The sequence below is a fragment of the Mus musculus genome, chromosome 4, assembly GCF_000001635.26.
Source record: "Mus musculus strain C57BL/6J chromosome 4, GRCm38.p6 C57BL/6J".
NCBI lineage: Eukaryota > Metazoa > Chordata > Mammalia > Rodentia > Muridae > Mus > Mus musculus.
The window spans coordinates 124,559,502-124,582,517 of record NC_000070.6 but is presented as its reverse complement, the minus strand read 5'-3'; the positions used below and the strand labels follow the sequence as shown (position 1 = coordinate 124,582,517).

The window sequence follows — 23,016 nt, the reverse complement described above, 5'->3', positions numbered from 1 at the left end:
AGTTGCATGCCATTCTGTATAGCGTGATGAGATAGCCCACTCTCCCACTCCATTACACTCGGGTAGTAAGTTTTCCTTGCCCAGTATATACACACCGTATATGCCACCTACCCACAGTCACTTAACATATATAGGACGAGGTTATAGCTGTGGCTGTAAGTGTCTGCTGGGGAGGGAAGGGTGACTTAGGATGGGCTCCCTGTGGAGAAAGGGGTACTCCTGGAGGGATGGCAGACAGACAGAAGCTCTGACCTCATCCCTACACACCTCTGAAAAGCCAGTCTTTGCTTAAATATGTTTGGGTCTATCTCAGTACCCGTGGTGACACCATCTGATTTGCATAGCCTGCTCTCTGAGCTCTAGCTGGCCTCAGTGTCTGGCTCCTGCCAGGGACTGCCCTCATGTAGTGGATCTTGGGAAGTGGCAATCCTCTTTTGAGGCTGGTCTAATTCTGGGATTCTTCCATCCTCCACTCCATGGACCCGCAGCATGCTGTGGGCTTGGTACCCCACAGCTCAAGCCCCCAGGGAACTTTATAAGAGGTGACAAATCATCACTCCGGGGAATTTTGTAAATTCTGGACGGTCAGCCTCTGGCCCTACCTTTCGTGGATGGCCTCCAGGCTTTTCTCAGGCACTGGGGCTAAGGTTTTCTACCTGTGAGAGATGAGGCCTGAGAGACTGCCTGGGTCCAGGTGGGAGCGAGGGCTCTTGGGAAGGAGCCTGATGCTTCCTTCGGCTAAGCCCGACTGTCAGTGAGCACCTGGGAAGGTTCTGATCCAACTCAATCCACTCTGCAGATATCCCCGGGCCCTTCCTTTTGCCTGGGTGGCAGGAGACCCCACCCAACCCTCTGGCCAGGGCTAAGACCTTCGCTAACTGCCAGAAGCCATCCCATGAACTCAACCAAGGATTGTGGCAGTATCAGCAAGTCCTTTTTTGTCCCCACAGCATGCACCCGCCCCAGGACAGAGGGGCCTTGGCAGCCTCCAGCCTGGTTATCTGATTTGGGGGCTGATGGGGTTTCTAATGGGAAAACAATATGTTAATTTCAGAATGTTCCTGATTAGATGAAAATGATACGGCATCAAAGTTACTTCCTTAATTTATTCAGAAAATAACAAGAGAGAATTCTCTGCTATGATCCTTAATTAAACCAGAGCCTCTACCTCCCAGGCAAAGCAGGCTGTGCACTCCAGGTGTGGGGAACAAAGGCGCCCCTGGCCTGAGTCTCCTAGTGGCTGCTCTGGGGTCTTCACCTGGTCAGGCTGACATTTTGCCTGCAGCAGTATTGGCTGAGGTGGGACTCCATCCATTGCAAGGACCCCTCAAATGTAGAGCCTTCCCAGAATCTCCTCAGTCTTCTATACCCTCATCCTGACAATGACCCAAATCCACAGACTTAGCAGGCAAGGGTTGTTTGAGCTGGAATCCCAGGGCATCTTTAAGTACAGAACAGCTGGAGAACATGAAAGGTACTGATGGGTCCAGGTTGGGGCTACACTGCAATCAGCCAATCAGCCGAAGAAAATGACTTTGGGGCGGACGAGACAGGGTTACTTCCTTAATCTATCCAGTGGGACGTTAGTATCAACGGAAAGAAAGCTGTGGTTACCTTTGGGTCCAAAAAAGCATGGGAAGTGGGTAGGGGAACTTCACAGCTGGGGTCACAAAGTCACAAATTAGAGAGGAAGCAGGCTATGTATCCTCAGTTTCTCGTTTCCTCCCTCCCTCCCTCTCCTGTAGGCACAACACACAGTGGCCTATCCTAGAAGCTAAAGCACAGAGTAGTCCACTTCAGAGATGAGGCTCCCGGGACACAGGCAGGACAAAAAATGAATGTTGGAATAGAGTAAATAGAGAACGGCAGCTCAAGATTATGGGAAACAGCCCCTACCCTTCTCCTGCTTCTAACTGCTCATCTTTCTGGCCATTCCCCACAACAGTTCTGGGTACCTAGTCCTGTCTCTTAGAGGAGAAGTCAGAGAGGTCAAGTGGTATCCACGATATTGCAGTCAGGATGCAATGGATTCAAATTTGGTTTTAACTCACTCCAACTTCTCCCTCCTCTTAGAAAGTCTTGGTGAAAGGGTTGGCCGGAGCAAGCAGGTGTGAGGAACTAAGTTCTCACTGAGCCTTGCCTGGGAGCTTCTACAGGGTTGCAATGAAACCTTCCTGGTGCTACTGAGGGAAGGCTATAGAATGCCTTGTGTACTCCACACACCAGACAAGAGTCATTCCCCAGGACCAGGAGCATTCACTTTCCCATTGTGGTTGCCATGGGTGATGCCTGCCCATCTCATTTCCCTTCCCAATCAGGATGTGTCTTCTCTGCTGAGAAGTATAGACAAGGACTAGCCGAGGATGCACTGGGAGAAAGTTGGATGGGGTCCTCAGGGGATCTCCTGATTTAGAATGCTGATGTAGCAAAAGTTAGAGAGTTAGAGGCCTGGGCTTGAGGCTACAGCTGAAGAGGACCCCAAAATGCAAAAAAAGTCATGTTGTGATGGGCAGGGAGGCTGGTGTTGGACAGGGGTTACCTGTGTGCATCTGTGTGTGTGTGTGTGTGCGTTCGTGTGTGTGTGTGTATGTGTGTGTGTGTGTGTGTGGCAGGGGGGAGAGGAGAGGACTGTGAAGGAGATCTAGAGTCACAGTGATAGGAAATGGGGCATGGATTGGCCGAGCCGGATGGAGGCAACAACAGCAAGCAGCAAACCAGCATTTACTTAACACTGGGTGCCAAACCTGCTTCCCAAATTCCTTTTAAAAACTTTTGTTTGTATTTTCTGTGTATGTGTGTTTGGCCTGCATATAGGTATGTGTAACATGTATGTGCCTGGTGCCCACAGAGGTCAGAAGAAGGCATTGGATCCCTGGAGTCACAGATAGTTGTGAACGACCATGTAGATGTTGGGAATCGGCCCAGGTTCTTTGCAAGAGCAGAAAGTGTTCTTGGCTGCTTGACCCATCTCTCCAGCCTCGTGTTCCAAATTTGTCGTATGTATTAACTATTATAACCCTTGCAAACAACTTCAGACACTGTTAGAGCATTTTACATTCTCTGAAAATGAGACTCAGAGTACCAAAGACAGGACCAAATACTGGAAGTAGGATTTGGGCTCAAGCTCAACTCTCTCTCTCTCTCTCTCTCCCTCTCTCTCTCTCTCTCTCTCTCTCTCTCTCTCTCTCTCTCTCTCTCTCTCTCAGACAGGGCCTCTTGTAGCTCAGTATGCCCTCAAACTCTCTCTATAGCTGAGGATGGCCTTGAACTTCTGATCCTTGTGCTGCTGAGTTTTTAAGTGTGTGCCACATGTCTTAGCTTAAAAACTTGGGTCCTGGCCGGGCGTGGTGGCACATGCCTTTAATCCCAGCACTCGGGAGGCAGAGGCAGGTGGATTTCTGAGTTTGAGGCCAGCCTGGTCTACAAAGTGAGGTCCAGGACAGCCAGGGCTATACAAAGAAACCCTGTCTCGAAAAACCAAAAAAAAAAAAAAAAAAAAAAAAAAACTTGGGTCCTAGGCATCCAACCTAGGGCTTCATGTGTGCTTGATAATGTGGTTTGAATAAAAATGTCCCCCAAAGGCTCATATGTTTCAATGCTTAGTAACGAGGGAGTGGAACTATTTGAAAGGATTAGAAGGACTAGGAGGTGTGGCCTTGCTGAAGGAAGTGTGTCACTGGGGGTGGGCTTTGAGGTTTCAAAATCCCATGTCAAGCCCAGTGTCTGTCTCTCTGCTTGCAGATCAGGATGTAGCTCTCAGACACTGCTCCATTGCCATCTGTGATATAGCCATGTTGATAATGGGCTAAACTTGTAAGCAAGCCCCCCAGTTAAATGCTTTTTTTTTTTTTATAAGTGTTGCATTGGTCATGGTATTTTTACAGCAATAGAACAATGATTGGGGCACTTGACAAGTATGTTACTGACTGAGCCCCAAACACAGCCTGCCAATCTCAAATCATAACCACTGAGAAGCTCTGCCTCTTGGCTCTGGGTGGAGTGTTTCTGGTGTCATGACTCTGGGTGGAGTGTTCTGGTGTCATGGCTGTGGTCCTTTGGCTCTGGGAGGGTTGCCTGTGGTCCCTAGGTTCTAGGTGTGAAAGCTCTGGTCTCTTGGCTTTGTGTTGAATGTCTCTGGTTTCATGGCTCTGGTTTGAGTATCTCTGGTCTTATGACTCTGGGTGAGCTGGCCATGATCTCTTGGCTCTGGGTTGGGTGTCTCTGGTCTCATGGCTCTGGTCTCTTGGCTCTGAGTTGAGTGTCTCTGGTCTGTTGGCTCTGGATTGGGTGTCTCTGGCCTCTTGGCTCTGGGTGAGCTGGCTGTGGTCTTGTACTCATGCTGGGCCTCCTGGAACCACACTTTCCGACCAGCTTCCTATTGCTTGCTTTTCATTCTCAGTTGGTCTCTTGAGGGAATGTGAAACTGATTCCTGAAAGCCCAGGCACCAAGCAGGTTGTCCTGCCAGTGCCCAACCTTGGAGTCACTGAAGGAACTTGGGGTTGGGAGGGTTGCCTTTCCTTGTGGTTGATATATGGGATGACAGGGGTGAGACAGAGTACTATGAGGGGGTGATGGGTCTGCAGGATGAAGTCTCTAACTGATAGCACAAGAAAAAAAGGGAACATCAAGAGTAGTATGGTCTCAGCCGGGCGTGGTGGTGCACACCTTTAATCCCAGCACTTGGGAGGCAGAGGCAGGCGGATTTCTGAGTTCGAGGCCAGCCTGGTCTATAGAGTGAGTTCTAGGACAGCCATGGCTACACAGAGAAACCCTGCCTCAAAAAACCAAAAAAAAAAAAAAAAAAAAAAAAAGAGTAGCAAGGTCTCCCTGGATGGTCCTCTGGCTGCCTATGGACTGGAGTAGGAAGGCCAGTGTGAGGCAGGGCATCGAGCAGAAAGATGCAGAAGGTGATACAAGTGACATGGCATGGCCGGGTTTGGTGGCTGAAGTGGGGAGGCAGTCCCAGAGGCACAAGCCCTGGTATTCATGGTGGGCAGAGGGGAAGGAACCCCAAAGGATAACTTCTGGATGTTCAGGTAAGTGGGTCGATAGCAGATGCCCATAGCCGTGGTACCCAGGGCATGGCTGTCTAGGCAGACAACAGATATATTGACACGAAGGTGAGATTTGTTTTCCTTTGATAGTTTCACTGTTTTAGGCTTCTTTCTTTTTGTGTATGTGTGAATGTGCAAGTGCACGTGTGTGCACATACATGCGCATAGAATATACGTGGAGGCCAGATGACAACCTTGAGTGTAGTTAGGTGTCACCTACATTTTTCTCTTTCTTTCTTTTCCTTCCTCCTTTTCCCTTTCCTCCTCCTCTTCCTCTTCCTCTTCCTCCTCCCTCTTCTCTTTGGAGACAGGGTCTCTCACTGACTTGAAGTTTGCTGTAGACTAGACTGGCTGTCCACATCAGTGTCTGTCTCTCTCCATCTCCACCCCCCTCCCCTCCAGTGCTGGGATTACAAGGGCAGACCACTGAGTCTGGGGTTCAGGCGGGTTCTAGGGATCACATTCAGGTCCTCCTATCTGTAGGGCAAACAAACCTCAACCCCTCTCACCTTTTGTAGTTTTGAGATCAGCTTTTACTCTGTAACCTAGGCAGACCAAAACTCACTATGTAGCTCAGGCTAGCCTCAAATCATGGCAGTTCTCCTGCCTTAGTGTCTTACTTGGTAGGGTGACAGGCTTTTATGTCACCAGGCTGGCTAGGAAAAATTCAGCCAGGGGCGTCTTTATTCTTTATGTTCAAATACCACAGAAGTTCTATTCTGCAATGAGAGTTCAAGTCCCCACATTGCCACTTTGTTAGCTGTGTGTTCTCCAGGAAAATCACTCCACATGCTGGACCTTAGTGTCTGCTGACAGGGCTCACTGCAGCACACACGTCCTGTAAGGTGTAAATGGCCAGCAATGATGATCCCTGCAGGGGACAGGGGTGGCTCTGGCATGTTTCTTTACTTGTTTTTGGAGCCACCTGCCCCCAAGGAGGTGACACAGCCGTTCCTTTGGACTTAGAATTGTTAGAAAGGAGGTCTTTCTGGGTTGATAACCCTTCTGTATACCATGACCTTCTCTTCCCAATCCCTAAGGCCCTGCCTCTCCCCTGCAGTTCCAGGACAAGACTGGAAAGAGCCTATCACTCCCGCTGAGACAGGGGCTTTCCCAGATGGGAGCTACATTCCTCAGCCTTCCCCTTTGGCCAGGAAATGCCACCTCAGCCCTTGTTCTGCCAGGGCAGACCCCAGCATCGAGCTGCCTCTGGGCTTTCACCACATTCCAGCCTTGCCTCCTCACCCTGCAGCGTCCCAGCAGGACGTCTGGAGAAGTGTGGGCAGTGCCCATGCTCAGGCCTGCCCTGGGTTGGAGGGAGGAGAAAGAGTTCTAAAGCCTTTCTGGAAGGTCAGGGGTCAGACCCCTGGCCTGAGTTTCCTCTTACCCCAACCCCGACTCTGAGTTTTCTGACAGCAGCGTGTCTGACTTTGGTGTAGTTTCTGTGGTTTAATAAGCTACAAAACCGACATTATTTTAAGCCAATCTGGATATAGCACAAAAACTCTCACCCCGTCTGTTCTGTGAAACTCAGATACCCTGACGAGAACACAGCTCACAACCAACTAATACAATATTCTACTGGGCGCGCTGTCAGCGAGCCCCACGCGGGCGCCGGCTCCCCGGAGGCCAGCCCAGCCGCCGCACCGCAGGCCCGAGCGGGGAAGCGCGGCCCGGGCGCCGCGCAGGAGAAGGACCCGGGTGGGTGCTTCGCCGGGGCGCCGCGGGTCCTCTCCGCGCGTGGCCGGGGACCGGCCGCACCAGCCCCTCGCTCCCCGCCCCCTGCCCGGGGATGCGGGAGGAGAAGAGAGAGGAGGGGAGGAGAGGCGCGTTCTGGCCTGCTGACAGCAGCTCTACTCCCACAACCCGCATATGTCTGATTCCGAAGCAGGGAAGTGTGTCCAACACACCCAATGCAAAGACAGGTTGTTGAATATTTTTTCTCTCATCACTAAAAAGGATTCCCTGCTGGGTGCAATCAAGATCCATAAACTCGCGGCTCGAGTCGGTGTGAAAGCAGCGCTCCAGCCCAGACTCCCTCGCTGGCGCTAAATGCAGGCTCCGGGCGGGCGGGCGGGCGGAGATGCGCAGACATCCGCTTGCAGTCTGGCCTTGCGACCGGCAGTTCCCGGCACATTAGGCAGTGCGCTTATTTTGGGCTACGCTTCAGTGGATTAACTTTACAGCGTAAAGTTTCGCGGTGCGGGTATGGTCCCTGTGGCGCCCCCCACCCCTCGGTGCCCCCTCCCCCGACCCTTTTCTGTGCAGAGCCAGGGGCAAGTGCAGCGTCCTGACAGGGTTGTCAGCAGCCCGAGGGTCAGGCAAACAGGGTAGGTGGCTCCCTGCTGACCCCTGGTTCCACTGGAGAGGTAAGCAGTTGCTGACCTAGCCTGCCTCTGGGTTTGCAAGATACCCAGTGTCCTCGTCCCCTGGCAGACACCAGCTTCCCGGCTTTGAAGATCTTGCATCATCTCTGGTGAGGTTGAAGGGTGGGATGGGCCGCTGCTTGAATAGCAAGCTCACCATCCCTCCCCACCCCTCATTGTCCTCCTAATGGGACAGGAGGCCAGGACACATCTTGGAGACTGGAGTACTGCTGGCCATGTAAAGATGTTGTGTCTTCTTTACCTTCTGGGTTGATCTCTGCCCCCAAGTTGGGAGACTGAGGCAGTAAGGGCAGAGGCCACTGCTGGGCTATAGGAGAACACTGGGGCCATTGAACAGAGATGTGAAAGGTGTGGGTGTTAGAAGCAGCCTCTTCCATCTCTTTCTGATGTTTGGGGAGGGAAGAGCTCAGAGTTCTTGTGGAAAGACAGGCCTCCCCTTCGCTCTCTGCACACTCTCCATGACCATCCTCTGGCCTTAAAATTCTCATAGACTACTAAGGGAAGACGGAAAAGGTCATCTCAAAACCAACTCTGCTCTCCCTCGGCACCCCACGGGGGAGGGGAGGGCATCACACACGGTGTGATCTGATCGTTGAGTGCTTCAGTGGTAGCAGACAGAGGGAGGTGTGCTCTCTGTGTGTGCGATCTATTACATAGACTGCATTCATCCAAAAAGGACCAGTGGCGCTGCCGTGATACCAGTGCTTAGATACAGCTGGGTGGCAGGGACACGACCCAGAGGTCCCTTGGAGAGGTGATAATAGTCCTCCATCCAGCCCTCCATTCGCTTGCTCATTTCCTGGGGTTGACTGTGGGCCAGGTGAAGTGACAAGGGCTGGAGACTGGGGAGAGGCAATGGTCCTGTCTCTCTCTGAGCCAGTGCCGAGCCAGGGCCAGAAGGGCCATCCCCTCTTCTCAGCCTGTGTCCTTCTGGTCATATTCGCTGCTTGCAAGAGACCTCAGGGAGAATTTTGCCTGGGACAGCATCGCACACCAGTGCAAATTAATAGCTAAATAAATAAAGAGAAAGAAAGTGTCAGAAGGTTTAGGGGAGCCCTGGACTGAAAAATCCTCTTCTCCTCACTCATGAATCATAAGTCATTCTGGTCTCCCCCCACCCCCCCACCCCCACCCCACAGATCAGCACATTGCAAAGACAGGTTGTTGAATATTTCTCTCTCATCAGTAAGAAGGCCTCCCTGCTGGGTGTAATCAAGAACCATAAACCCTCCTTGCAGACTTGCAGAGTTGGTGTGAATCCAGCCCCTCTCAGCTGCCCTTGATTCAGACAGCTCTGGCCGGGCTGACAGCACTGGCTGCTCTTGCCAGTGCTGTTGGAAGAGTCCAGAGCAAGGAGTGGGGGCTGGAACTCCTCATGTCTCCACCTTCACCGCTCTCTAATGGCCTGGGGTGGAACTCGGGATGCCTCTCCACCAAGGTCAGGATGGAGGGAAATTGATCCCGATGCTGTGGGCAAGCCTTGGCCCTCTCTGTATGTCCTCAGGTTCCCACTGAGAGGAGAGGAGTCAGAAGGACTTCTGAGACCTTGTGTGTTGCTTCTGAGTGGGCTTCCTGGTCAGGTGGCATGGCTTCACTCCAGTTTTCAGAATTGTTTGTTTCCAGATGGGAGGGTATGGATATCAGGACCTAGTATTGCCCCTGCCCTGGGCAGGGATGGAGATGGGGAGATTGACAGGAGAAGACAGAATTGGGGAATAGTCAGAAAAGGCATCCTTCTGCTCTTTGGAAACCCATTAGCAGAACTAGGTTAGTCTTCAGAACTAGTCAGTGCTGGGCGAGAGCCTGTCCTCTCCTCTCCTTGGCTTTCTACTTCCAATGTGACCCTGTCTGATGTCACCACCACTGCCTAGACCCTTGGCTCGGACGACTTTTCTTCTGTGACTCACGAATGGCCCCCAATAGTCTATTCTGAATTAGCCAACAATCCCATGAAGACTCGAGCAAGATGGCAAATCTGCCATGCATCTCCTTACCTCAGGGGCCTTGGAGTTTACCACCCCCTGTTCCTTTTCCTCCTCTTTGTAACAAGCTCCTAGGTGCACTTCAGGAACTTGTGGAGAGCTTTCCTGATCAGGACCCAGGACCGACTGTGTTCCCTGGGCAATTGTGCAGTCAGGCCTACTAGCCTGTATCATGACTCTCATGCTAGTGAGTGTCCCCCTCCTGCTGGTCAGGCGCTTCCCCCTTAGGGCTCCAACTGAACGATTCTGTTCTGTGTACCCAGAGCCCGGCACTTACATTGCGAGGATGAACAAAACCAGAATTTTCTTTTCTTTTCTTTTCTTTTCTTTTCTTTTCTTTTCTTTTCTTTTCTTTCCTCTCCTCTCCTCTCCTCTCCTCTCCTCTCCTCTCCTCTCCTCTCCTCTCCTCTCCTCTCCTCTCCTCTCCTCTTCTTTTCTTTTTTTTTTCTCCCGAAAGACAGGGTTTCTCTGTGCAGCTCTAGCTGCCCTCGGACTCTCTGTAGACCAGGCTGGCCTCTGCTTCCCGAGTACTGGGATTAAAGGTGTGGGTCACTACCACCTGGCCAAAATCTGAATTTTGATCACCAGGCTTCAGAACCTCTCTCTCCTGTCTGTACCTGTTTTCCTGGGTAGGTGAGTGTACCCTGGTTTCCATGTACCGATCGACTGTGGGCACGCCTTTTAAACTCTGAGGGGGGCAGGGTGTCTCTGCTTCCTCTCTGAAAATACAGATTCTAAGTGGGCGTTGCTGAAGCTTATCGGTCCTGGATTTGGAATTTTTGGTGAGGTAGATGGATCATGGTGTCTCCAGGGTTGTGCTGTGTAGCTTCCTAGGGAGCCGGGGGTGGGTGCAGAGGGAATGTTTTAAATGCTGTGCCTTCCTGGGGTCGGAGGGGCCTTTCTGCTTAAGTCTGGAAGGTCAGATCCTGTAGTTTTGATCTCAGGGTTGGCACCCACTGTAGGGCACAGAGCTGGTGGGGAGCTCAACAACTAATGTGTCAAATCCCGTAGGTCCCCAGGAGACAAAAGGGCATCGTCGTTGGGCTTGTGCCTGCCTCCTCTACCTCTCTGGGGAGGCCAGGAGCAGGAACTCAGCTAAAGCGGAGAGTTTCCTCTCAGGCAGAGAGCAAGCTGCCCTCCGCCTCTGCAGGAGGGATATTGCCCAGCTTCAGGGCTCCCATAACTCTTTCAAGACAATCACTTTATTTATATGAGTTTGTTTAAAAAAAAAACCAAACCCACAGACGATCCACCCAGGGACCCCTCCGACCGCCGCCGCTTGATTCTCTCCTCTCCTGTGAGTCCATAACTCTTAGTCTTTTGATTCTCCCAGTCCTCAAACTATAAAAATCTTATTTCTATAAGGTCTTTTATGGTTACCCAGATAGTCAATAGTGTCATTTTCATTCATATCATTCTGCAGGGAAGTTAGAGGAAACGAAGCAGACAGAGGAGAGCTATAAATAAGGTTCAGCTACACAGGGCCCCAAGCAGATCCCACTGCGTTCCTTTAAAACTACTCATGCACAGAATACACGCACTACATACACAAGCACACACAGATATGCCCATGGTGTCTACTCATGCCTGGAGACAGGTGCACACAGGTTCAGCCATGCACATACACAGGGGCTTTGCCCCTTGGGCAAGACCTGAGTGCTTGTATGCATACTGCTTATGTGTGTGCAAGCATGCATGTGCTCACTCGAGTGCACACACACACACACACACACACACACACACACACACACACACTACACACCCAAGACTTGGTAAGTATTAGAATAAAAACAAACCCTTTCTGGAATTTGCCTGGCTTTGAAGAGCCGAGAGCAGACAGCAGCCCTTGCTGTGGTGAGATGGGGGGAGCAAGGCAGGCCAGCCTAGAAAACACATTCCAAAGCCGTGAAGCACAGGGCTGGGCACTCGGCCACGCATGAGCTCATGTGCCGGGAGCTTCAGAATTCCCACTGACACCAGTGTCGGAGTCTCTCGGCAAGCTCCGGGAATGGTGTGGCCGCTCCTCTGGGCCCCTTCTCACAGTGTTGGTGGTGTCTTAGGAAGACCAGACCCCTCTGTTCCTGGAGGACAGATAAAGGAGAGCATTGGCCCCTGATTGTGCCTAACTGCAGCTCCTCCATGGAAGCTGTCTACAGCCTTGGGCCTAATGGGTTAATAGAGAGAGGGGGTGGGGAGGGGATAAAGTACAGAAGGGGACACCTAGACTGAGTCAGACAAAGATATCGGGGATTGATCCAGGTCTGAGGATGACATTGAAGGTTTCCTCAGGGGAGCACAATAGGCCTTGGGAGGAGGGTGTTGGGGCAGGGGAAGGGCTGTATGGCTCAGCAAATTATTCTTATTGTCATCTTTTATTGGTGGGCTGTGTTTGAGACAGGATTTATCTTCGTAGCCCTGGCTGTCCTGGGACTCACTCTGTAGTAGACAAGACTGGCCTTGAACTCAAGAGATCTGCCTGCCTCTGCCTCTTGAGTGCTGGGATTAAAGGCATGTATCACTACCTGGTACTTACTATCCTCTTTTATTTTCATTATATTTTTGTAGTATTGGTGTTGGAATCTAGGCCCTTACAGATGTTAGGCACGTGCCTTATCACTGAGCTACACACCCCCAACCCCAAATCTGGCTCATTGGTTAGGTGCTTAAAAAAAGGACCGGCCAGCAAGCAAGTGGGCTGAGTTCATACTATGATATGGAAGCAGACAGACACCCTTCCATCTCTGAACATGTTTACCCTAGGATATCGTGGGAGGAAAGAGCTCCCAGAACATTTCTAGTTTGGGAAATTGCAGGTAGACTAGCTATACTCCAGGGGGGGTCTCCTTAGTTTCCCCATCTGCAAAATGGGGGCAGTGGGTTCTGGCTATTTGCAACATTGCAGGATACTGTTGGGAGGGGCTCCACCACTCAGAAGTACCCAGGAGCTTCTTCAGAAAGCAGTATGTTTAGAGCTTGTAAGAAATATAACCGATCAGGGTTCCTGAGACCCCAAGAAAGCTATACTTTTAGTTTTCTCCTCTCTCTCTACTATTTAGCCACCCCCCAACACTGAAGCGCTTAGATGGAGCCTGGGGCTCTGAGCTCAAGGGCCTTGAATTCCTCTATTCCCCCACCCCCACTTCTGCATTCCCCCCCTTCTACAAGGGAACTATTAATTGTAATTTAAGCCTCCCAAGTTAAAAGCAGCGTGTAGATTCAAAGATTCTTTCATGGCAATTACACATCGTTTCTGGCTGCACTTTAGTGCCGGGCTTTTATCTGTTGTTCTGGGGGAATCACTTACCGGCCAGAGCGCCAAGCTTCACACAGATTTCTCCCTGATTATGTTTAATGGCAAAAGGAGAGTTAACTCTCCGCCCTCCTGAGCAGTGACAGGAGTTCCCCCACTTGGCCAGACACAGCAGGGAAGAGCCGGGCACTTGGGAGTTGCAGGCACCTTCATGTTCAAGAGTCATTTGTACAAGGCTTTAAGGGGACCCGTGTGGTTCAGGGCAGGCAAGGAGCGTTTGTTGATGTTTTAAATGCCAACAGCAGCTAATTGCTTACTCTACACATTCCATAACAATGGGAGACCTCTAGGTACCAGGCTCTGGGCTGGCATCATCTCCGTATTTACATTGCAAGGTGCTGGATCTTTATGGACATATGGACAGAAAGACAGACAGACAGACAGGCACACACACACCCCACCTCCATATGCAGGGACATAGCATTTGAGCCCTCATCTCAGTCACAAATGTCCACTTGGACACTTTTCACACAGAACCTTCTCTGCTCACGTGTTTGCCGGCCCCTCGCATAGTTTGAGAGGTCACAGGAACTTGTTGTGAGTCTTGGGACAGCATGGGATGGAAATATAGAGCTGGGTCCCTGTGCCCACTTCCACTGTCCTCCTGACCCCCAACTGTCATTCCCATTTGGAACTCTAGCCTTTGTGCCTCAGCTGGGTAGCCATCCTGTGCTATGGGTGTGACTGTCAATTTCAACTACAACAGCGTTCACATCAGGTCTCCTCTGAACCTTCTCCAGTGGGTTTTTCCTTGTCTGAGGTCTTGGTGAGACCTTCCATCTCAGGACAAGAAAAGGTCATGGTTATTCTTGGGTCCTGTGTTCTCTTCACTTCCTGCACCCAGTCGTTGGCCAAACATGCTGGCTGCACTTTAAAAGCGTACCTCTGAGCCCCCTTTGTCACCGGTCACTGCCACCCTGGTACATCCTCCTCAGCTGGCTCTCTGCAGTGACTTCCAGGCAGATGGCTCTGCTTCTGCTCTTGGTCTCTATAGAAGTCTGGGGAGGGTTCATTTCAGACCAGGTCCTCCAGAGGACCTTATAGTGGCCAGCAAGTTCTTATGTGCACTGTTCTGTGTCATCCCATCTCACCTAGTTTCCACGTGGGTAACTCCCTTACAACCACCTTCAAGTCTTTGCTCAAATATCACTTCTTAATGAGGTTGTCTCAAGTATCTTCTTTGATTTCACAGCCTGCTGCCTTTTGGGGCCCTGCCCTCTGATCCTTCTTCCTCTGCTGATTTTTGCTTCTTTTCTTGCCGTCCTCTCCCTCCCCTAGAAGATACCCTTCCCAAAGCAGGTTGAACACACAGAGAAAGAGACTGTGGTAGAGAATTTCCCTTGGAGGGAGTGTACTGGGAAAGGCTCTCAGACCTGTGAAGGAAGCAGCCCAGGACAGAGGAAGGGCTGCCATCTGATGCAGTCACAGCAAAGGCTGGAGCTGATGTCCAGGGACCTGGGATCCAGGGGAGCTTTCAAAGTGGCCAGGCATTAAGACAGGGCATGGACATTTGTGATTCTCTACTGAGCAGACATGGGATGAAGGCTCTCCTAGGGAAGGGAGTAGCCGTAGGTGAAGCAGCTCCCTTTTCAGAGCAGTTTTGCAGAGAGACTGCTGAATGGCCATCCATCAACACTCCCATAACAAGGGAGAGGAGTCTCAGTTCCAAAGTGGGGAACTGGGGCAGACCAGAGAATCCATTATACACTTAAAATATACAAATGAGTATTGACATATTATATTCATTATTTCTTTTTCTTTCCCGCTCTATAGGGAGTTACACGAGGGAACGGCTGTTTGTGGCTACAGCTGCATGAGGTTTCTCAAGTGCTTGGGACAGTAGGTCCTCCATAAATGTTTCCTGAATGAATGAATGAATGAACGAATGAGCCAGTTCAATATTCTCTCTATGTCTCTCTGTGTCTCTGTCTCTCTCTGTCTCTGTGCCTCTGTGTCTCTCTCTGTCTCTCTCTCTCTGTTTTTTTTTTTAAAGACAGGGTTCTCTGTATAACAGCCTTGCCTATTCTGGCATTTGCTTTGTAGACCAAGCTGACCTCAAATTCAGATATCCTCCTGAGTGCTGGGTCTAAAGGCATGTGCCACTGTGTCAGCTGCTGGTTCAATCCTCAGTGTCCTTATTTGCCTCAATCACCACCCTAACTGGAATCTTGGTTCCAGTTCTGACACCAACCAGTTGCACAAACCACAGACAGGTCTAGCTCCTTGGAACCTTTGCTTCCTTCTCTGGGAAATGGGTAAATAGAGGCACCTGTCTCATGGGTTAGAAGGAGGAATGAGCAAACTTGTAAATGTAGCTAGCTGGTGCTCAGTGAAGGTTGGTTGCTGTTGGTGACATCACTCTTGCTCCCAGGAGTCTGCATAGACTTGAACGTGGAGCTCGGACTCCAGCTGGTGCACTCGTGGTCAACAGGTGAGCAGGAAGACGTGGTTTCAGACAGAGATCTGCTTATTAGCAGCAGATAGCTGGAGTTCTTGCTCTGGGAAAACTGTGTGCATCTCTCTCTCTCTCTCTCTCTCTCTCTCTCTCTCTCTCTCTCTCTCTCTCTCTGTGTGTGTGTGTGTGTGTGTGTGTGTGTACATGTGTCTGTATACATTATCACATATGCAAGCAGTGCAAATACAAGCAGTGTTCAAAGATGTAGACTCTCTTTGTTTTGAGACAGGGTCTCCCTTTGTAGTCCTGGCTGGTTTGGAACTCACTACATAGACCACCAGGCTGGCTTCGAACTCACAGAGATCTTCCAGCTTTTGCCTCTTGAGTGCCGACATTAGAGGTGTGTGCCTCTACCATGCCTGGCAAAGCTGTGCTTCTAAAAGACAACTTATCTTAGGCACTGTTTCCTTGAGTAGCCACTCATTCTGGAGAATTAGAATGACCCAGAGGCTCATCTTCCCTCCTGCTTCTCCTCCTCCTATAGCTCTTGCATGAAACTCCTCCCACTACATCACTGAATGAACACCCCACTTCCATAGCCTCGTGGGACTCCCTGTAGACCAGCCCAGTGGAGCACTTGACCTCAGGAACAATACCAACCACCATTCTCCTCTTGAGTTCCCTAATGTGGCTCGAGGAGGTTGCTATGGTTTAGTTCTCAGGGATAGGTAGCATTGGTTGCCCATAGCATCCAATGGTCTCTCTGCCAGAACGGCCTTTTGATAAATGGAACCGCCTCTCCTAGAGTTTATGTTCCTCCCTGGAGGCGGTTCCGACTCACCGACTGTTTACTATCACCTAATTTCGGTCTATCTCTAAAGTGTCATACCTGTTCTAGAACTTTCCAAGGGATTGCCGTCTGCGATGCATATGCACAGGGTTCAAGGATTCACTCAGCCCAGTCCGGCTTTCTTTCCTTTTGACTAATGTCCCTGCTCTCACTCTCCAGTAAATCCTCTGCATGCAAATCTCCATCTTTGATCTATTTCTAGGGAACCTGACCTACTACTACAGTTGGTGCTGGGAGTGGTTCCTAGGAAACAGACTCTAAAATGGGAATCTAGAGCTGGATTATCCACCGGCCTGTTGGTAACGAGAGAGAACCCGTCTCTAGTGGTGGGTGGAGGCTCTAATGGCCTCTGAGTGGCTTGTTAAAACTTTTAGCAGTGGTGAAGTAGGGTGGGATACTGGTGGACGCGGATTTGCTGGTAGGCAACCTCTCTGATATTTGAGAGGCTCGGAGGAGGTAGTGACGACAGAGTCTCTAGAATTAGATGATGTGGCTGGGGCCAAAGACAATGAAAGGCTGGGGTGATCCAACACTACTTTTTAAAAATTAAAAGTTGTTCCTTTATTTGTGTGGGTGTTTCGCCTGCATTTATATCTGTGTACCACGTGTGTACAGTGAACATGGAGGCTGGAAGAAGGTGTTAGATTTCCTAGGACTGGAGTTATAGACAATTGAGCCACCATGCCAGTGCTGGGAATCGAACCCAGATCCCTCTGGAAGGGCAACCAGTGCTCTCAACTGCTGAGCCATCTCTTTAGCCCCTCATCACTAATTCTATAGTGAGCTGTGGAAATGGGAGGGTTTCCTGGCAAACAAACAACAACAACAACAAAGAATTTCTCCTACAGCTGGAGGGTGGAAAAACAGCTGTAATCCAGGATCAGGGTAAAGGGTTTCCAGAGAAAACAGAATTCTCAACAGAGAAAGGCTGCTATGTTTTGATTTGTCACGGTTTGGTTGGGGATCCTGATACCTGGGACACAGACATTTGGGTTGACACCCTAGGTCACCTAGGCAGCAGTTGACCTTCACTTTCTTCCTATTAAAGGCTATAGCTGTCCTGTGTATGCAAATGGTGCAAGGACCTTTCAAGATACCATGCACTATGTAGCAACTGCAGCACAGCCAGCCACCAAGCCAGTAACATGGACGAGACTGCAATATAACCTGACTGTCCATGGAGAAGAGGATGCGGGGCTCAGCTGGTGGGCAGGAGCAAGGGGCTAACTTAGATCCTCTGGTCATACCTCGCTGGTCTACCTTCCACCTTACTGTCAGAGGAAATCTTTTGAAACAGATGGCTTACCAGTCTCTGCCTTACTTAGAACTCTTCAGTAGTCCCTGTTGCCTCCGGGAAAACCCACATTTCTCAGCTTGATGTTGCTTCATCTCTTATCTCAGTTTCCGTGTGTTCTGCTGGCGGTGGCTTTGCTTATTCTCACACTGGAGCCTCTCTTTGCTCTCGCTGTTCCCTTTGCCTGGAAGCTCTTCTTCCTCCCTTCACAGGGAGCCTCTCTAGTTCAGTTCAAGTGCCTTGGGCTCACCTCCAGAAGGGGTTGTGTTCTTATGCCTGCCTTCCTCTCCAGGGGATGCTACCTCTATCTTCAGCTGCTGAGAATGTCAGTTGCTGGGTGTGCCCAGCCACATCCCTCCATGGAGACCGGGAAACAGCAGGCAGATACCTCCACTCAAGTGATGGCCTCTCCTGGAATAGCCAGCAGCTAATACTGGCTGATGAAGGCTAGTCTCCTTACCTCAGCTTAGGATAATGCTTTCCTTTGTGGCTGCAAAGTACTCAAAGGTCTGTCCCTGGTCTTAGGTGCAGTTCTAGGGACTTTCTGTTGCTGTGAGGAATCACTATGGCTAAAAGCAACTTGGGGACAAAAGGGTTCATTTTATCTCACACACCAGTGACAGTTCATCAACTTGAAGCAGAACCCATGGAGGAATACTGCTCACTGACTTGCTCTCATGTTCATGTTCAGCCACCTTTCTTGTGCAGCCCAGGCCCATCAGCCTAGGGAATGGTACTTCCCATAGTGGACTGGGCCCTCCTACAGAAGTTAGCAATCAAGAAAATGCCCCACACATAGAGCCCACAGGCCAATCTGATGGAGATGTTTTGTCAACTAGGGTTTCCTCTTCCCAGTTGACTAGTTTGTGCCAAGTTGACAAAAACTAACCATCATATGTGCAAGTCCAATCCCATCTTTCTCAATAAAAAAAATATGTTTGATTGACATCCAATGGTCGCACTTGCTTCCAGGCTACAGTTTGATGTTTGAGCACATATGCAATCGGTATACTGATGAAACCAGAGCAGTTAGCATTCCCATGTCTTTATCATTGCATCATGTTTGAGCTTTTGAGAGCCTCTCTTCTTAGCTCCCTCTAAAAGCATGTTGCAATGAACTCCCCACACAGGGATTAGAATGCATTCCTTCTGTCTAACTGCGATTGGTATCCCCAATCTACTCTTCCACTCTCCTCCCCACCCTCCCCATCCTCTAGTGAGCACACTTGACAAACTTCGCTTTTAACTTTCTTCCTTTCCTTATAGAAATCTCCAGAGCGCAACTCCTGTCCAGTTGAACTCATTCTTTGAAACCCCCGTTTCAAAGGCTGCTCCAGAGAGCCCAGTTGTCGAACACCTTTTCATGTGTTCTTAGATATTCCTTCTCTGTATCTCCTCAGAATCAACATTAGTTAGTGAGTGTTTTTCAGTTGTCTGTGACTGCGTCACAAACTGTGCCTTGACAATAGCGACTTAAAATGACTGGAGTTCTCCTTTCTGTTTTATGGGTCGGGTGGGCTCTTCTAGTCAGTTCTGCATTATCTGTTGTGACTGGGCTGAGCTGGGGGCCCCTTTGAAGCTGGGATCAAGTGTTTCCCCACTCTCCAGGGCTTCCATCCACATGGTGTCTAATTACTTAATCTGGCTCTCTTACACTCTGCTCACTGGATTCCCAAAAGGAGGAAGTGGAAGTGACTGTCATCTTAAGTCTTGGTCTTCACTCCTGCCACACACGACTGATGAGAGCATGGTGACAGACATGATTGAGAAGGAGGGGACTAGGTTCCACTGTGCAAGAGGAGCATCATGATGTCAGGGGAAGAGGCAGAGGCTGGCCACTGATTCCCACAGCATCATTGTGGGGGTTCCTTGAGAGCAAGGAATCAGTTGTCTGTCCATTGTCCTCAGCCAGGTACTTCCAGGGACTATCAGAGATCTTTGGTGACAGAGATCCAGTCTTACAACTTCTCATGTTAGAATCCTGGGTGCATGCATGAACACACACACACACACACACACACACACACACACACACAGAGAGAGAGAGAGAGAGAGAGAGAGAGAGAGAGAGAGAGAGAGAGAGAGGTGCAGACAAGCCCTGGCTGTCAGCAGCCTTTAATGGCTCCTCTTTAATTCCAAGATAGCACATCCAAATGCTGCCTGGGAATCTTTCTGGGCATGGGCTCTGCCCCCTGGGGCATGAACGGGCAAATTTTATTCAGCCACATGGTTACACAGGGTCCTGGATCCAAACACAGACTTAATAATTAAGGCTCGTCTCTTCTCTCTCTTGTCACTGTACATTTAGAGCATGTGGAAGTCATTAGTGTTGTTTGTCAAATATTTCTGGCTGTGCACCTGCTGAACACATGGAAGGATTGCACTTCTTGGCCCTCTTGTGGTTGGGTGAAGCCTTGTGATGAAGTCTGGCCAATGAGCTGCGCATGGAAGTGACTCCGTGCCATGCACGGGCATCTAATCGCGTTGTGAAGCCTGCAGAGAGAGCTCTTTCCCTCTGGCCTGGTGCTGGCAAGGCTTCAGATGGTGTCTGCTTCACCGGACAGTGGACAAACAAGGGGCAGAGCCCCACCAATGCATGAGGAGCAGGTGACACAGGTACACGGTCTCAGCTGAGATTAGCAGGGGGTTTGTCGGAGTCCTTTGTTCTTGACTTTTGTGCTGATAGAAGGGTCCCAGAGGATCTGAGCTGTCTGAGCTTAGACCTGGAGATGGAGATGAGCAGATGCTGGGATTCAGCTCCTACACTCAGGCCACACACTAATAGGTACTACAGTCACAAAGGCTCAGTGTTCAAACCAAGATGGTATGTTTTTCAGCTAAGCCAGGGCTTTAAGAAAATTCTTGCCACATCTCCTGTTTGGACACCCCCCCCCCCCATTTCCTCATTCACTCCCTGGGATTTGAGTCCTTGTCTTAAAGGCAAGTGATTTGAATGCCCAGACATTTGCATATGGGTTTCCTTCTGTTGCTTTATTCTAGCTCAGCGGCTCTAACTTTAGTGTGCCTAAAAATTTCTGTTCGTGGCTGTATAAACAAACTCATGGATACTGTACTTTGCGAGTGGCTTTAGAGTTTTCCAAGGGCACTTTTGACTTTATGCAATTCCCGTCTCAGGCACTTCCAAATCTGGGCCCCCAGCCCCCCACCCCACCCGTGTGCGATGGGATTCCATTGTTCAAAACCAAAAGAACCTTGCAAGTTTTATGAGATGCTGAGAGCCCAGGATGCCAGCAGCAGCTGCTCTTAGCCTGTTATCCACCCATCACCCAGTCCTGTTGATTGTACACCCATAGTCTAAGCCTCCATCATCCTTCCCCAGGTTCCCAGGGAGGGCCCCTAACTCACTTCTGCTTCTGTCCCTGCTCCTTCCAATCTATTGTCTGCACTGCAGACAGAGTGAGCATCTCCAACCTCTGTCAGGTCACATAGCATCTCTGTGCAAACCCCCTCATCTGCCTCTCTTGGCTCTTAAAAGGAAGACCAGCATCTTTACAGTTTTTCTGAGGCCACAGTGCCCGTCTCTCCGGTCTTATGCCTCTGCAGGCTCCCGTTTGGTCCCTGTGGTCTGGGCTGACCTTTTACTTCATCAATATGTTTCTGTCCCTCCCCCAACGCCACAGCACCTGTGCTACCATCTGCGGGGACTGTGCCTTCTCCACCCTCCTGTTTTGTGCTTGGTTAACTCCTACTCATGCTTTAGATGTCAGTTCAAATGTTAAGCCTTCAGAGGCGCCTTCAAGTCAGCTCATTCTTCATTTGCTCTCCTAGAATGCGTGGCGAATATTCCCTTGGAATATTTCTCACAGTGTGCAATTATGCACTCATTTGTTTGGTTATCTGATGAGCACTTGTTTCTTCCATTAGACTGTAAGCTCTAGGCGAGCAGGGTTGGGACTGCCTAGCTCTACTTGGTTTCGCAGCCCGTGATGTATGCATCTGCTGCACAGATGATGGGCTGGTGCTAAGGCGGCAAAGCAGCTGTGACAGTGGACCGCTGCCACACTGGTGTCATTGGTGACAGCTCTCCTGTTCTGTGTGGCTCAGGCTGTGGTTTGCTCCAGTTTTTATTTCTGAGTTTCTGAGGCCTGAGAAACTAGAAACTGTCCCCAGGTGCAAAAAACAAGCCCTAGAACAGCAGTTCTCAATCTGTGGGTCGTGACCCCTTTGTGTGTGGGGGTCTAAGGACCCTTTCATAGCGGTCACATATCAGATTTCCTGCATATCAGATATTTAGATTACAATTCATAAAAGTAGCAAAATTATAGTTATGAAGTAGCCACAACATTTTATGGCTGGGGGTCACCTCAGCATGAGGAAGTGTATTGAAGGGTCGCCATGATGGGAACATTGAGAACACTGACCTAGAGAATAATTCGATAAGACTCACATCATGGTCCCCAGGTTCCAGGGAAGAACTTTTCTAAGAGTCCATAGTGCTCTCTGGCCTATGCGCTGACAAGCTAGAAACCACCTGAAGTCTCCAGGGCGACGGGGCTGGACCTGAGGGAGTGCATTAACATCAGATTGTTGGCTTGTTGAGGCCTTAGCTCTGACCACAGGTCTGTGAGGGGATGGGGCTTACCTTAGAAAGGAAGGACATTTCTACTTCCTATAGTTTAGGAGGCGGGCTAATTCTAGAGTGGCAAAGGGAGAGGCCAGAATCATCTTCCACTTTCTGGAGGTTTGGACCAGCTTGTTCTGGAGACAGGAGTGACTGGAAGCGTTAATAGTTACTGTAACAGAAAAATTGAAACGTTCTGTGTAGCTGAGGAGAAGTTTAGTTCTTGCTTCCGTGAGTGTTGGTAAGTGGTAGCTTTCCTCCAGGGTAGTAAAGGACCCGGCTCCCTCCATTTCAAGGTGGACTCATTTTAAATGTATGATATGCCCTCCCCTCCTCTCCCCTCCACTCCCCCCTTCCCTTGTTCTCCCTTTCACATTTTCTTCCCTTCTTCCCTCTTTCCCTCTTTCTCTTCTTTCCTTTCTTTATTTTTTTGACCTGGTCTTACTATGTAATCCAGGCTAGTTTGAACTCACACTACCCCAGCCCCTGCCACTGTGATTACAGATGCCTGCCTACAACTTTGGAAAACATGATCCATCCATCCTTCCTTCCTTCCTTCCTTCCTTCCTTCCTTCCTTCCTTCCTTCCTTCCTTCCCTTCCTTCCTTCCTTCCTTCCTTCCTTCCTTCCTTCCTTCCTTCCTTCCTTCCTTCTTGTCAAGTTTCTCTCATGTAGTCCAGGTGGGCCTTGGATTCACTTTGCAACCAAGGATGACCTTGAATTTCTCATCCTTCTGCTTGCACCTCCTTAGAACTGGGGTCACAGGTATGGATCACCAGACCCAGAACTGCATCCTTGTACATAATGACTCTGTGTTAATGGTTTTTCATTTTTGTGTGTGAGTGTGTGTGTTCATATGTTTGTGGGCTCACACGTGTGTAGGTACGTGTGCACATAGGTGTGTAGGTACGTGTGCACATAGCGCATATGTGGAGGCCTGAGGTTGGTGTTGGATCACCCTCATCTGCTTTTCTGCTTTATTCATTGAGTCCGACCCAGGGCTCACTGCTAACGATCTCGCAAGCCACCTTGTTCTGGGAATTCTCCAGTCTCTGCCTTCCAAGCTTTTACAACTTCCAAGGGATTACAAGTTGGCTGCCATGTCCTCCCTGAATTTTACACGAATTCCTGACATCAAAATTCTACTTCCTTTGCTTTCCCC

The 23,016-nt window shown here is 50.0% G+C and overlaps 2 long non-coding RNA genes across 2 annotated transcripts in view; one reads left to right on the top strand and one right to left on the bottom strand.

The window, feature by feature from the left end:
- Window positions 1-23,016, top strand: part of Gm2164 (predicted gene 2164) — a 134,563-nt gene that overhangs the window by 74,970 nt on the left and 36,577 nt on the right. The window lies entirely within an intron of this gene.
- Window positions 6,980-13,339, bottom strand: 4933407E24Rik (RIKEN cDNA 4933407E24 gene). Its single transcript, NR_045819.1, has 3 exons — window positions 13,225-13,339; window positions 11,221-11,505; window positions 6,980-8,452 (listed from the first exon to the last, which is right to left on the bottom strand). It is a non-coding gene; the product is annotated as an RIKEN cDNA 4933407E24 gene (long non-coding RNA).